Here is a 10,049-nt window from a genome sequence, read left to right as displayed (position 1 = left end):
AAATGTGCTATTTCCAGTAACGTTCGTAGCTTTGTACTTCATGTTGCGTATGCTACGATACGGCCAATCAAGGTTTCAAGGCTTCAACAGTGAAATTAGCATAAACTCGTTGATCGTTGATAAACTCCTCATTGATAAATCAACTTTCAGTGGTGAGGAGCGTATAATTTCAGTACTCGAAAAAATCGTCTTTTACTACTCGACTCGAATCATTAAAATTAATACTCGATTCAGATTCGAGTACTCGAATCATTGTGCCCAGCCCTACTCGCGACACGACAAAACGAGAGAATCGCGCCTGTCTGTAGGCCGATTTACATGACGGTTTAAGTCAGCTTCGAAGCCGACTCGTCGATCCGACTCTCTCGTATTCGAGGAAGAGAAAAAGGCAAACTGCTTCAAGTCGACTCGAGCCTCAAGCTGTTGTGTAAAGTGGTTTACGATCGGCTTGAGCTCTCACAACTTTTGTTGTTCGCTGAAGATGCTTGTTCCTGCGGGGGAACTAGGCTTGTTGATTCATATAATTCCCGTTTCTTGTAGGGAAATTGGAAAAGTATGTTGACTAAGAGTGAACTTATGAGGATTCTGTTTGTTATTAAGTATGTTTATGATGGGATTCATCAAATTTTACTGGAACAAAGGAGGCATCAACCCCCCAGGATTATGGATTCCTCAACAGACAACCGTACCGGAAGAGTATGGATGCATCCAAGGTTTGTCTAGATTCGTATTTACGACATCTAATAAACACCAGAACTTTATTGTATAGTATCCTGACAATTTACAGCGTACTGTTGTGATAGTTTGGCTATACTTAAGATACGGGGAATATTGGGAAAAAGATGTTGCTGAATACAACAACGCTCAATGGATTGAAAATTTTCGGTTGACTAAGGAAACTTTGATGGAATTATTGAACCTAATTTACGAAGATATGAGGCCAGGTAGTGTGATAATATCTTAGTCGTAAATCTATCTATAGACTGAGTTCGCCAACGTCTAGCAAAATGTTTAATATCATCAGATGATGTGACAGTGAGGAAACCAATACCCACAGACAAAAGAACCGCCATCGCAATTTATATGCTAGCATCCTCTGCTGAGTACCGTACTGTTGCACACATTTTTGGAGTAAGCAAGTCGTCGGTTTGCAGGTGCCTTAAACGGTAATTTGGAATTTCCTTAATTGATGTATGTAGGCCTATATATAGTCAACTGTCAAACAAATCTGTATTTTTGTTATAAGATTCTGTCAGGCAATAAACAAGCAACTCCATGTGTTCATTTCGTGGCCAAAGCCAGAAGAGGCTGAAGAAATCGCAATGCGGGTACAGAGACATCACCACTTTCCTCAGGTTCACAAGAATTCATTGAAAATCTGCATTGTTGCTCAGTAATATGCCTATACATCTTTCATGATAGGTTGTTGGATGTGTTGACGGAACCCACATTCCAGTGACGGCGCCATGTGAGGGCAAAAAGGATTATACAAACCGAAAAGGCTGGGATTCAATAATTTTGCAAGCAGTTGTCGATGATCGGTATATGTAAGTGTGAAGAATATGTCAAAAATTGATATTAATAGACTATAAGGACATAAAAATGTAAGGTTTAGAGACCTAAATGTGAAATGGCCTGGCAGTACCCACGATGCAGCCGTCTTCACCGAATCAGGCGTATTCAAGCATCACGACAAGTTACCAAAGGTTTGGAAAACATTGCGACTTTATTTCACTGAACATGTGAAAACGAATTTTTTCATCATTTTTTTAGGCATCTATCTGGTTGAATGGAGTGGAAATTCCTCAACTGATACTCGGAGATCCGGCACCCACTTCTACCATGGCTTATCAAGCCATTCATCGGTTTTGGCTTGCCCCCTGATCAGGAGTCTTTCAACGTGTACCATTCCAGTGTTCGCATATGTGTTGAGAATGCTTTTGGAAGGCTGAAGGCACGGTGGCGAATATTGGGAAAGAAAATTGGTGCATCAATTGACATGGTACCTGAAATTGTGTCAACATGCTGTGCTATGCACAATTTGTGCGAAAAAAATGCAATCGCTATACCTCAACAGATTGACCAAAACCACTGCCTTCCTCAACCGCCAACACATTCTCTTTCACAAAGCGAAAACCAGCATAATGATGGCGCTAGGGTTCGCCAGGCAATAGTTCAGCACTTGGCTGACACGCAGCCTCAGCGAATGTCTTTTCGTCGATAATAAGATATGGATTCAATTTTGGGTGAATACAGTTGTATAATTTAAATACAAATGTGTATTCGCGAGGAACGTGTAATGCAGGAAATAGGAGTGTCTAGTTGGTAGGCATTCTAGTTGGCAAACACAGTAGTAGCTGGCACTTTGCAGCTAGGTGCAGGATATTGCTAAACTTATCAGTATCACAATTTGAGCAGAGCCAATGTAATAGTACCACGAGATGAACTCCATGAATTTTATTGACTCTTAAGCTTGGCATTCAACTTTCATCATTGTTGATAGAATCATCCATCTCCACATGTACCACCACAGGTGGTGACTGACTTTCACTTCTATTTGTATGTACAACTCCTACATCTTGTCTCATCATCAGTATTCTGAGCGATTCCATCAAGGTCTCGTTCATCTTGTTAACTAGCTGTTCTTTACAAATTCGATCCTTCTCGCACTGCTCAGTGAATGCATTGATGTATTTTTGCCATCCATCATCGTCTGAAAAACGAAAAGTGCTCCATTATACACATAAAAATATCCAAATTAATTGTACATTACCTTTTCTTCTCTTATGCTGGCGAATATTTCTCACATCTAAAACATTATTTTATGATTGTCAATTTCCTATACCAAACTGGTACTCATGTACTTTGCACCTGTTCTTCGCTTCCTAGTTCTAGGCATGCCAGTCTCAGTCTCATCTGCTTCGTCTGCAGTTTCACAACTAACGTTGAAAAGGGTGGCGGTTGACTGAGGCGACGATCTCGATGTTGTCGCAGTCTCTTCACTGGTCACTAGAAATATAGTCAATCGTAAAGATGAAATACAACGATGTAAAATGATGTATGAACTAATATAACATACAATTTGAGTCAGCAGCAGCAGCAGCATCATCATCATCATCGACGGAGAGCAGTTCATCCGGTGTTGCATCTAAAATGACAAGAACTAGTTAGTTCCAGAATTTATGTCACTGACAAATCTGTATCATCCAAACTACTGGCACATGGTGTCCACCATTGGCAAATCTTCTTGAAAAGCCTTGAATTCAATAATAGGCATGGTGTATGACAGCATAAAAACAGTTCAATGATCATGAAAAATGGAAACAAATCACATATCACTGCAGATAAGATTACAAATGGCCTACTGCTTAACATATAAAAACTGTTTACTTTGGTTCGTGGTCTCTGTGACAAAAGACTATGCATTTTATCGTAGAAAATCCAGGTCACTGCACCGGCTCCTGACTTCGACGCTACCTTCAATTTACTGTAGTAAATATTCTTCATATTTTTCCACTTCGTAGATATCTGTTTCCTGAATTAATATTGCAATATTTCTCACTATCTCGGTATTTTTTCACATTATGCAATATACATAAACAGAATTGACAGACACTATCAGAGGTATTACAGTTGTAGCTATCTATATAAAAAGATGGTGCGGTGAGGTAGTCTGTCTGAAGTGACGAGGCAAAATCTCAGTGGAAATGTTACTAAAAGTCGTAGTTTCAATACCACTACAGTAAAATGCTCACAAGACTAACCAGTCTCTTTCTATACTTCTCTTCATGAATTCTTCAGTAACACTTTGGTAGTATTGCTGATTCCTTCCTCGACAACCATCTATCTTGTTGATTATATTCTTCTCCTCGATTATATCAAGAAGAAAAAAACTTTAGAACTACTCAATTTTTTAAACTAGCAACTAGAACAGGGGTGGCCAACCTTTTCAGCCAAATCGCCACATTCGATTGACGAACTATTCTGCGGGCCACTAGCCGCGCAAATATTTTTAAGTTGATAAATTAATAATATTGTCACTTGACTATATTGCAAGCCTGCTGTATATCGCTGGGCTCAGTTTGCAAGGACTGGACTATTCGGCACCTGGACATATCGATATCGAAAGCTTCGTCCAACATGTGGCAATCATTTTGTGCCTAGGTTTCATAGTCGACGGTCTTTCTGCGAGCACAAACGGGAGGTCGCGAATATATATATAGTTAGACTCAATCTGATAGATTAGGCGTTCTTTCATTTTCACAAAGGGGTAACAATATTAAGAGCAAGAAATCGAGTGACAAGATGTTGCGCTAAGCGTGTAGAAAATTTTTACTTTTGATAAATCTATCAGAAAGTATTCTGCTTTATTGTGGTGTACAAAGATCTACCAAAATGTGACTGGCTCAATGCGTCGGAACTGATATTTCAGTCATCACATCTCAAGTGTTGCGGCCAGACTAATCAAATTTTTTATTGGCTTTGCAAGTTCACAATCTGTGCAATCCATTTTTGATAATACTACTAAATTCGGAAATTAACTCGCGGGCCACGGGTTGGCCGGCCCTGAACTAGAGTTATCAACTTTTCAAAATCTGCAATTAGAACTAGAACTACTCACTTTCAAATACCCGCAACTAGAACCAGAAACTATTCACTTCTTCAAATCCACAACTAGAACTACTTAGTTTTAGTAACTAAATGAGTAGGTTGATGTACATGTCTGACTATACTACAAAAATATACAAATTTGGTCTCATTTTCAGCAATTTCAGTCTTAATAAGTGAGCAGGGTTGCAACCAAGTCACAAGTCGATACCACTTCAATAGTTTTGACTAGATTCAAGTCGAGTCATTTTCGATTTACCAACTCATCGAGCAGAGCGTCGAGTTCGAGTCATGGTTTTATGACTCGAGTCCAAGTCATTGTGTTGACTGCTCAGTTTCCAGTTTAAGTATATTTTCCATCAATTTGGGTCTTACTTTTGAGACAGAAAGTAGCCTACTTAGCAAGAACAATTGGTCTTTCAGACTTCATTTTCTAACATAATGATTCAAGACCAAATTTGTCTGACCTTTTTGTAGTGGTATGCTACGCAAAAACTGGCTGACATTCCGCCATGACAAATATAGAAATATTACTGTGCACTAGGGCTGGGCAAGATTGAGTAACTGAGTGATTCGATTCTGAATCACTTATTACGCTTCGAGTCGAGTATCATCATGATGACATCACAACACAATGTACCATGCCAAAATTCAAATGTGTAGGCTACCTTTTATGCCACCATAAAGAACATAACGCCTATTGTCCGTCACATTAAAGATACTTTAATGTTTTTTCGACCATACCGTTTTCATTGCACTGCTTGACAGTGTTATGGGATGGTCATGAATTCGAAAATTAAGTGTTATTTCCAGCAACGTTCGTAGCTTTGTACTATATCTCGTATGTTGCGAAACGGCCAATCAAGGTTTCAAGGCTTACTCAGTGGAAAATAGTATCAAAACTACGGTATAATTCTCGTTAGTAAATCAACTTTCAGTATAATTTCAGTACTCAAAAAGTAGTATTTTACTACTCGACTCAAATCAATAAGTTAATAATCGATTCAGATTAGAGTACTCGAATCATTGTGGCTAGCCCTACTAGGCACCAGCAATTATTTTTATTAAAATCAACTTGTGGCAGTTGCCTTCTTAAAATACATCTGATGTTTACCTGGATCGATAAACGATTGGCTTCATTGGCTAGCCTCCAAAGAGCGACAGCTACTCAGCAAGCAAGAGAAATTGAGTTCGTATAATTTGCTGGCTGCTTTTCGTTATGGTCTCGAAGCTCGTCGCAGAGTATACCAAATGTTTCTCTCACGGATTTCTCGAATTCCCTGGTTTCTCTGTACAGTGTAGGCTACATAAGATTAGATTTACCCAAACCATTATAGGAACAATCACAAAGATAAACTGACTTTGTCGTACGGAGATGTGATCGGTGGTTTCTTTCATTCCAGGACTCTATTATCCTCTTTGCTGGCTTTCAGTTTCTGCTCTCAGCTTCGGTTGATAATATACAAGCCAGAAACATGCTCGGGCTCTATTACTTATATACTGATATATTGAGTATGCATAGAGCCCCATACACATCGAGAAGGCATATCCGCAACATCCCATAGCTAAAAGTTGGAGCCAACTTCTCCGCATCTCACGAATATGCCTCTCCCTCATCGTTTTTCACAAGCATATTAGTACAACTGGAACACCCCACAGACATGGTTTCGTAACTATCAACACTTACGGAGAATCGCGTTCATACTGGCCATAATTTCTCCCGAATTTACCGAAAAAACGACCTGTATGAACATAAGTTCGCGGTAACTCTAAGTAGGTATGAACGCGCTCTTTTCCCGGAACTGTTTCGGTAATTTTTTCTCTATGTGAACATCGCCTGTTTCGGAACGTGTTCCCGAAAGAGTTTCGTAAATCCGGTATGAAAAGAGCCCAAGACATCATTCTGAAGAACTCGGAAATTCGGTCTCGGTACAGCATAGGAGATTTTGGCCTTGAAACTGGAAACTGTAACACGACACATACGACTTACTGTATATATGTCTGCTGCGAAATCGCCTATGGAAAATATATTACCGAATAAATACGTGGATGAAAGCCGTAAACTTAGTACACTGTTACATGACATCATCGAGAAGTAGCCTCATGACACTTTTCGGTATGATACACTGTCAAAATTAATACGAACAGACCAACACCGAATTTTGCGTAAAATTTACTGGGGAATAGGCTGATCTATAGGGATCAGCTGTTAGTCGCCAGCTATCGCGCTTGACAGGGATGAAATTGACATTGGAGAATATTAAGTAAAAGTAAATATTTGAATGCAAACCGAGAATGTTAGTAAACTGTTTCATGATATCATCATCTCATCACCTCTCAGTATGGAACACAGTTAACGTTAGCACAGATACACCGGCTTTTGCGTGAAATCCGCAATGCGTTAGGTAGGCTAAAGTGTCAGATCAGCGCACATCTATACCATACTCGACCTCGATAACAAAATTACTGCCATAATCATTGAGTGTCAACCTTGAGACTTGGCACAGCGTTCGATACTAAAATCAAGACATACCGTGCAAAAGCTCATGACGGATCTAGGTAAGGAGCATCGTTAAAATCAATAGAGACCAATACCGGCTTTGCGTAAGATCTGTTTGCGATAAATGGCGGGTCAGTTCTCACTCGACTTAGGAAAAGAAATTACCACCAACATAGTTCAGTGACAAACTTAAAACTTGGTACAGTGTTCGATACTAACATTAAGACTTACCGTGCCAAATGTCATGACCGATCTCGGTATGGAACATCGTCAAAATCAATGGATGCCAATACCGGCTTTTGAGTAAAATCTGTTTGCGATACATAACGGATCAGCACACACTCAACTTCGGAAACGGAATTACTACCCTAAACTTTAGGTAGAAAACCCTGAAACTTGGGGCAGTGTTAACTACCACCATCACGACATGACATACGAAGTTTCAAGAATTATCATGGTGTGAAACACCATCAAAATCGACCTATACCAGCAAAGGTCGACTAAACGCATATGACGGTAACCGAGTTCAGATATAGATACGATTGTTACATCACACCTTATTGTGTTGCCCGGTTGCTCGGCAATTTTATGAATAGGAGAGAGTAAATCACCGTTTCTTTATTGTGCGCGGCTTTGAGAGAATAGACAGTGAAAGCTTGTTATGAGCGCTACCGGGGCATGCCCCGGCTTGGCATTCGCAAAGCGAAAACACAGAAGAGAAGTCGCTTTTCTCAGAGACTTTGCTATATATGGGCATTACAAGCGAAATAATAAGAAGAATGCGATTTTCGCTGGGATTTCAGTATATATCGATTGCTGTGCATCTATAAATGGTAAAGAATTGTTATTGAACAGAATTTTAGGTGGGGCTATGCCCCAGCTGCCCTATAGGACGAGCCGCCACTGGTATCACGTCACAATTTCCATTTGGCTACACGCAATTTGACGGTCATTTTTGACCGGCTTGCCGAGCATTAAATTTGGTAAAACGGGTATCAATCGAAAGCTGACTCTGCACTGATTACGAAAATATAAATTTTATTCCGCCAGTTTGACTGTTGCTGCTTAACGAGCAGTAGCCTAGGCCTATTTACCTACACCGGACAAAGATTTGATATTTTGTAGGCTACTCGTCAAATTGAACATGACAATTTCCGCATCGAAGAATTAAATATCAATCGCTGCTGATATAGATCATAACCGAGTCGTTATTTGCCGTTCCTCGTAACGGCAGTTCACAATATCTGCATTTAGGCCGAATTTTAAGTTCACTTTTAATTTTATTTATTTCATTCTCATATGGCCCTACTTGAAACGGGCACCAATCGGTATTTCGCAATTCTTTACCAAACATTTGGATCTGCCACCAGAGCTAGCCGCTTATATACACTATGCTAGCGTGGATTGCAGCAAGAACCAGGACCAAAACAGCACTTTGTACCCGAAACGTTAGTCTCGGGCATCTACAGATGACCAGTCAAATTTCTGGAGAGCGAATTCCCCTTGTCTCCCCTTTAGCGACCGAAATTTTAGCCACAACTGGATGGCACGTTGTGATGCGATCAGGATTCGCTGTGGATTCGCTTTCAAGTCGTGCCAAGTGCGAAAGATATTTCAAGATCATGACTGAATTTCGTCTAGGCTAATATTGGAAATTCCATATATTACTATTCATTTTTTATCCTCTCTCAGCCCCGTGGTCAGATATACCGGTCGAACTAGGAGATGTGGCGTCTTCGAAAATTTAGGGCAAGCCATTCATAATTATCACATCTTCCCAATTTTCAAGTCGCGTCTGCTATATAGTCAAGATATATTGGAGTCGACCAAACGTAGCAGACTATAAGAATCAAATCTTTCGGTATTATAGACCAGTGGTTCCCAACCTTTTTGCCTTCATTCCCCACTTCAGATTTATTCCGGGCCTTCATTCCCCACCAAGACAGTATGCTTTTTCCCGCTACTTATCAGCTACATTGGGTCTATTGTTTAGTGCGTCACCTAATTTTGACTAAACGTGCGAAGCGCGAAAAAAAATAATATATATCATGTTTGAATCGGTCAATATGATCGGGAATCGCATATATTTTGCTATCAATTTTTATCCCGTCCCTGCTCACGTAATCAGATTTAACGGTATAGCTGAGTGAGGTGTGTTGAAAAGGTAGGACCCCTTAATAAGAATTAAACATCTTCGGCGGACCCATAGGTATATTGACTTCGTTACATATGCTATTTCGGGACCTCCTGTATCTGCTATGTCAAAAGATATGGAAATCGCCCAAACTAAAAGGCACACACAATTTCAAATTGGTATTACTTTACTGGCAAATAATTTTCCATGCGGGATGGCATTTGTCCTGTGGAGTTCAGATCACCAGTACAGGAACTTTCGGCGCCAGCCATTCAGCCGCCTATGGGCAATTAAACAATTAAACAGATATGTATATTGTATATATATTGAAGTTTTTGGTATTCCGGAGCAGTTAACTGGTAACTGTAATTGCGCATGTGTCTCCGTGAATATGTAGACTGTCCTGTATATAATTTTGAACAAATGCGTCTATTCCCCACCAGAAACCATTGAATTCCCCACCAGTGGGGAATTCCCCGCCGTTTGGGAACCACTGGTATAGACGGACACACAAATTGTCATTTCTTCACGGGGGCATTTTCCTCCGTGGGTGCCTTGGGTGGCCTTTTTATTGTGGTGCTTGGATTCGGAAGTCAGGATTATTCGTCGCGTCCATCCAGCCCGGTCATGGACAATGGATACATACACAAAGTAATGACCGGCACCGAAATGCTTATTTTTATGAACTATTCATATTTTTTCTTGAAGAGGAGAGGTAGGCTATGCGTTTAGAAATTAAGAAATCTAGCGACATTAAATCGCGAAACACGAAGAAAATATTCAAGTTAATTAAATCTCTCGAAAATA

The 10,049-nt window shown here is 40.1% G+C and overlaps 1 long non-coding RNA gene across 7 annotated transcripts; it reads right to left on the bottom strand.

Annotated features, from left to right (window-relative positions):
* Window positions 1-2,442: 2,442 nt before the first annotated feature.
* On the bottom strand, window positions 2,443-7,626 carry LOC145439423 (uncharacterized). Of its 7 annotated transcripts, none has more exons than XR_013915198.1 (8): window positions 5,970-7,622; window positions 5,723-5,911; window positions 3,765-3,868; window positions 3,391-3,535; window positions 3,080-3,148; window positions 2,872-3,009; window positions 2,774-2,809; window positions 2,443-2,713 (listed from the first exon to the last, which is right to left on the bottom strand). It is a non-coding gene; the product is annotated as an uncharacterized LOC145439423 (long non-coding RNA). The 7 variants fall into 7 exon arrangements; XR_013915200.1 differs by having other exon boundaries at window positions 5,723-5,897; XR_013915202.1 differs by lacking the exon at window positions 3,765-3,868.
* Window positions 7,627-10,049: the final 2,423 nt, after the last annotated feature.

This window comes from Botryllus schlosseri, chromosome 5 (assembly GCF_051294905.1).
Source record: "Botryllus schlosseri isolate E-star chromosome 5, Bs_hap1, whole genome shotgun sequence".
Taxonomy (NCBI): Eukaryota; Metazoa; Chordata; class Ascidiacea; order Stolidobranchia; family Styelidae; genus Botryllus; species Botryllus schlosseri.
Note: the sequence above shows the minus strand (reverse complement) of the source record. Positions and strands in the feature narration are given on the sequence as shown.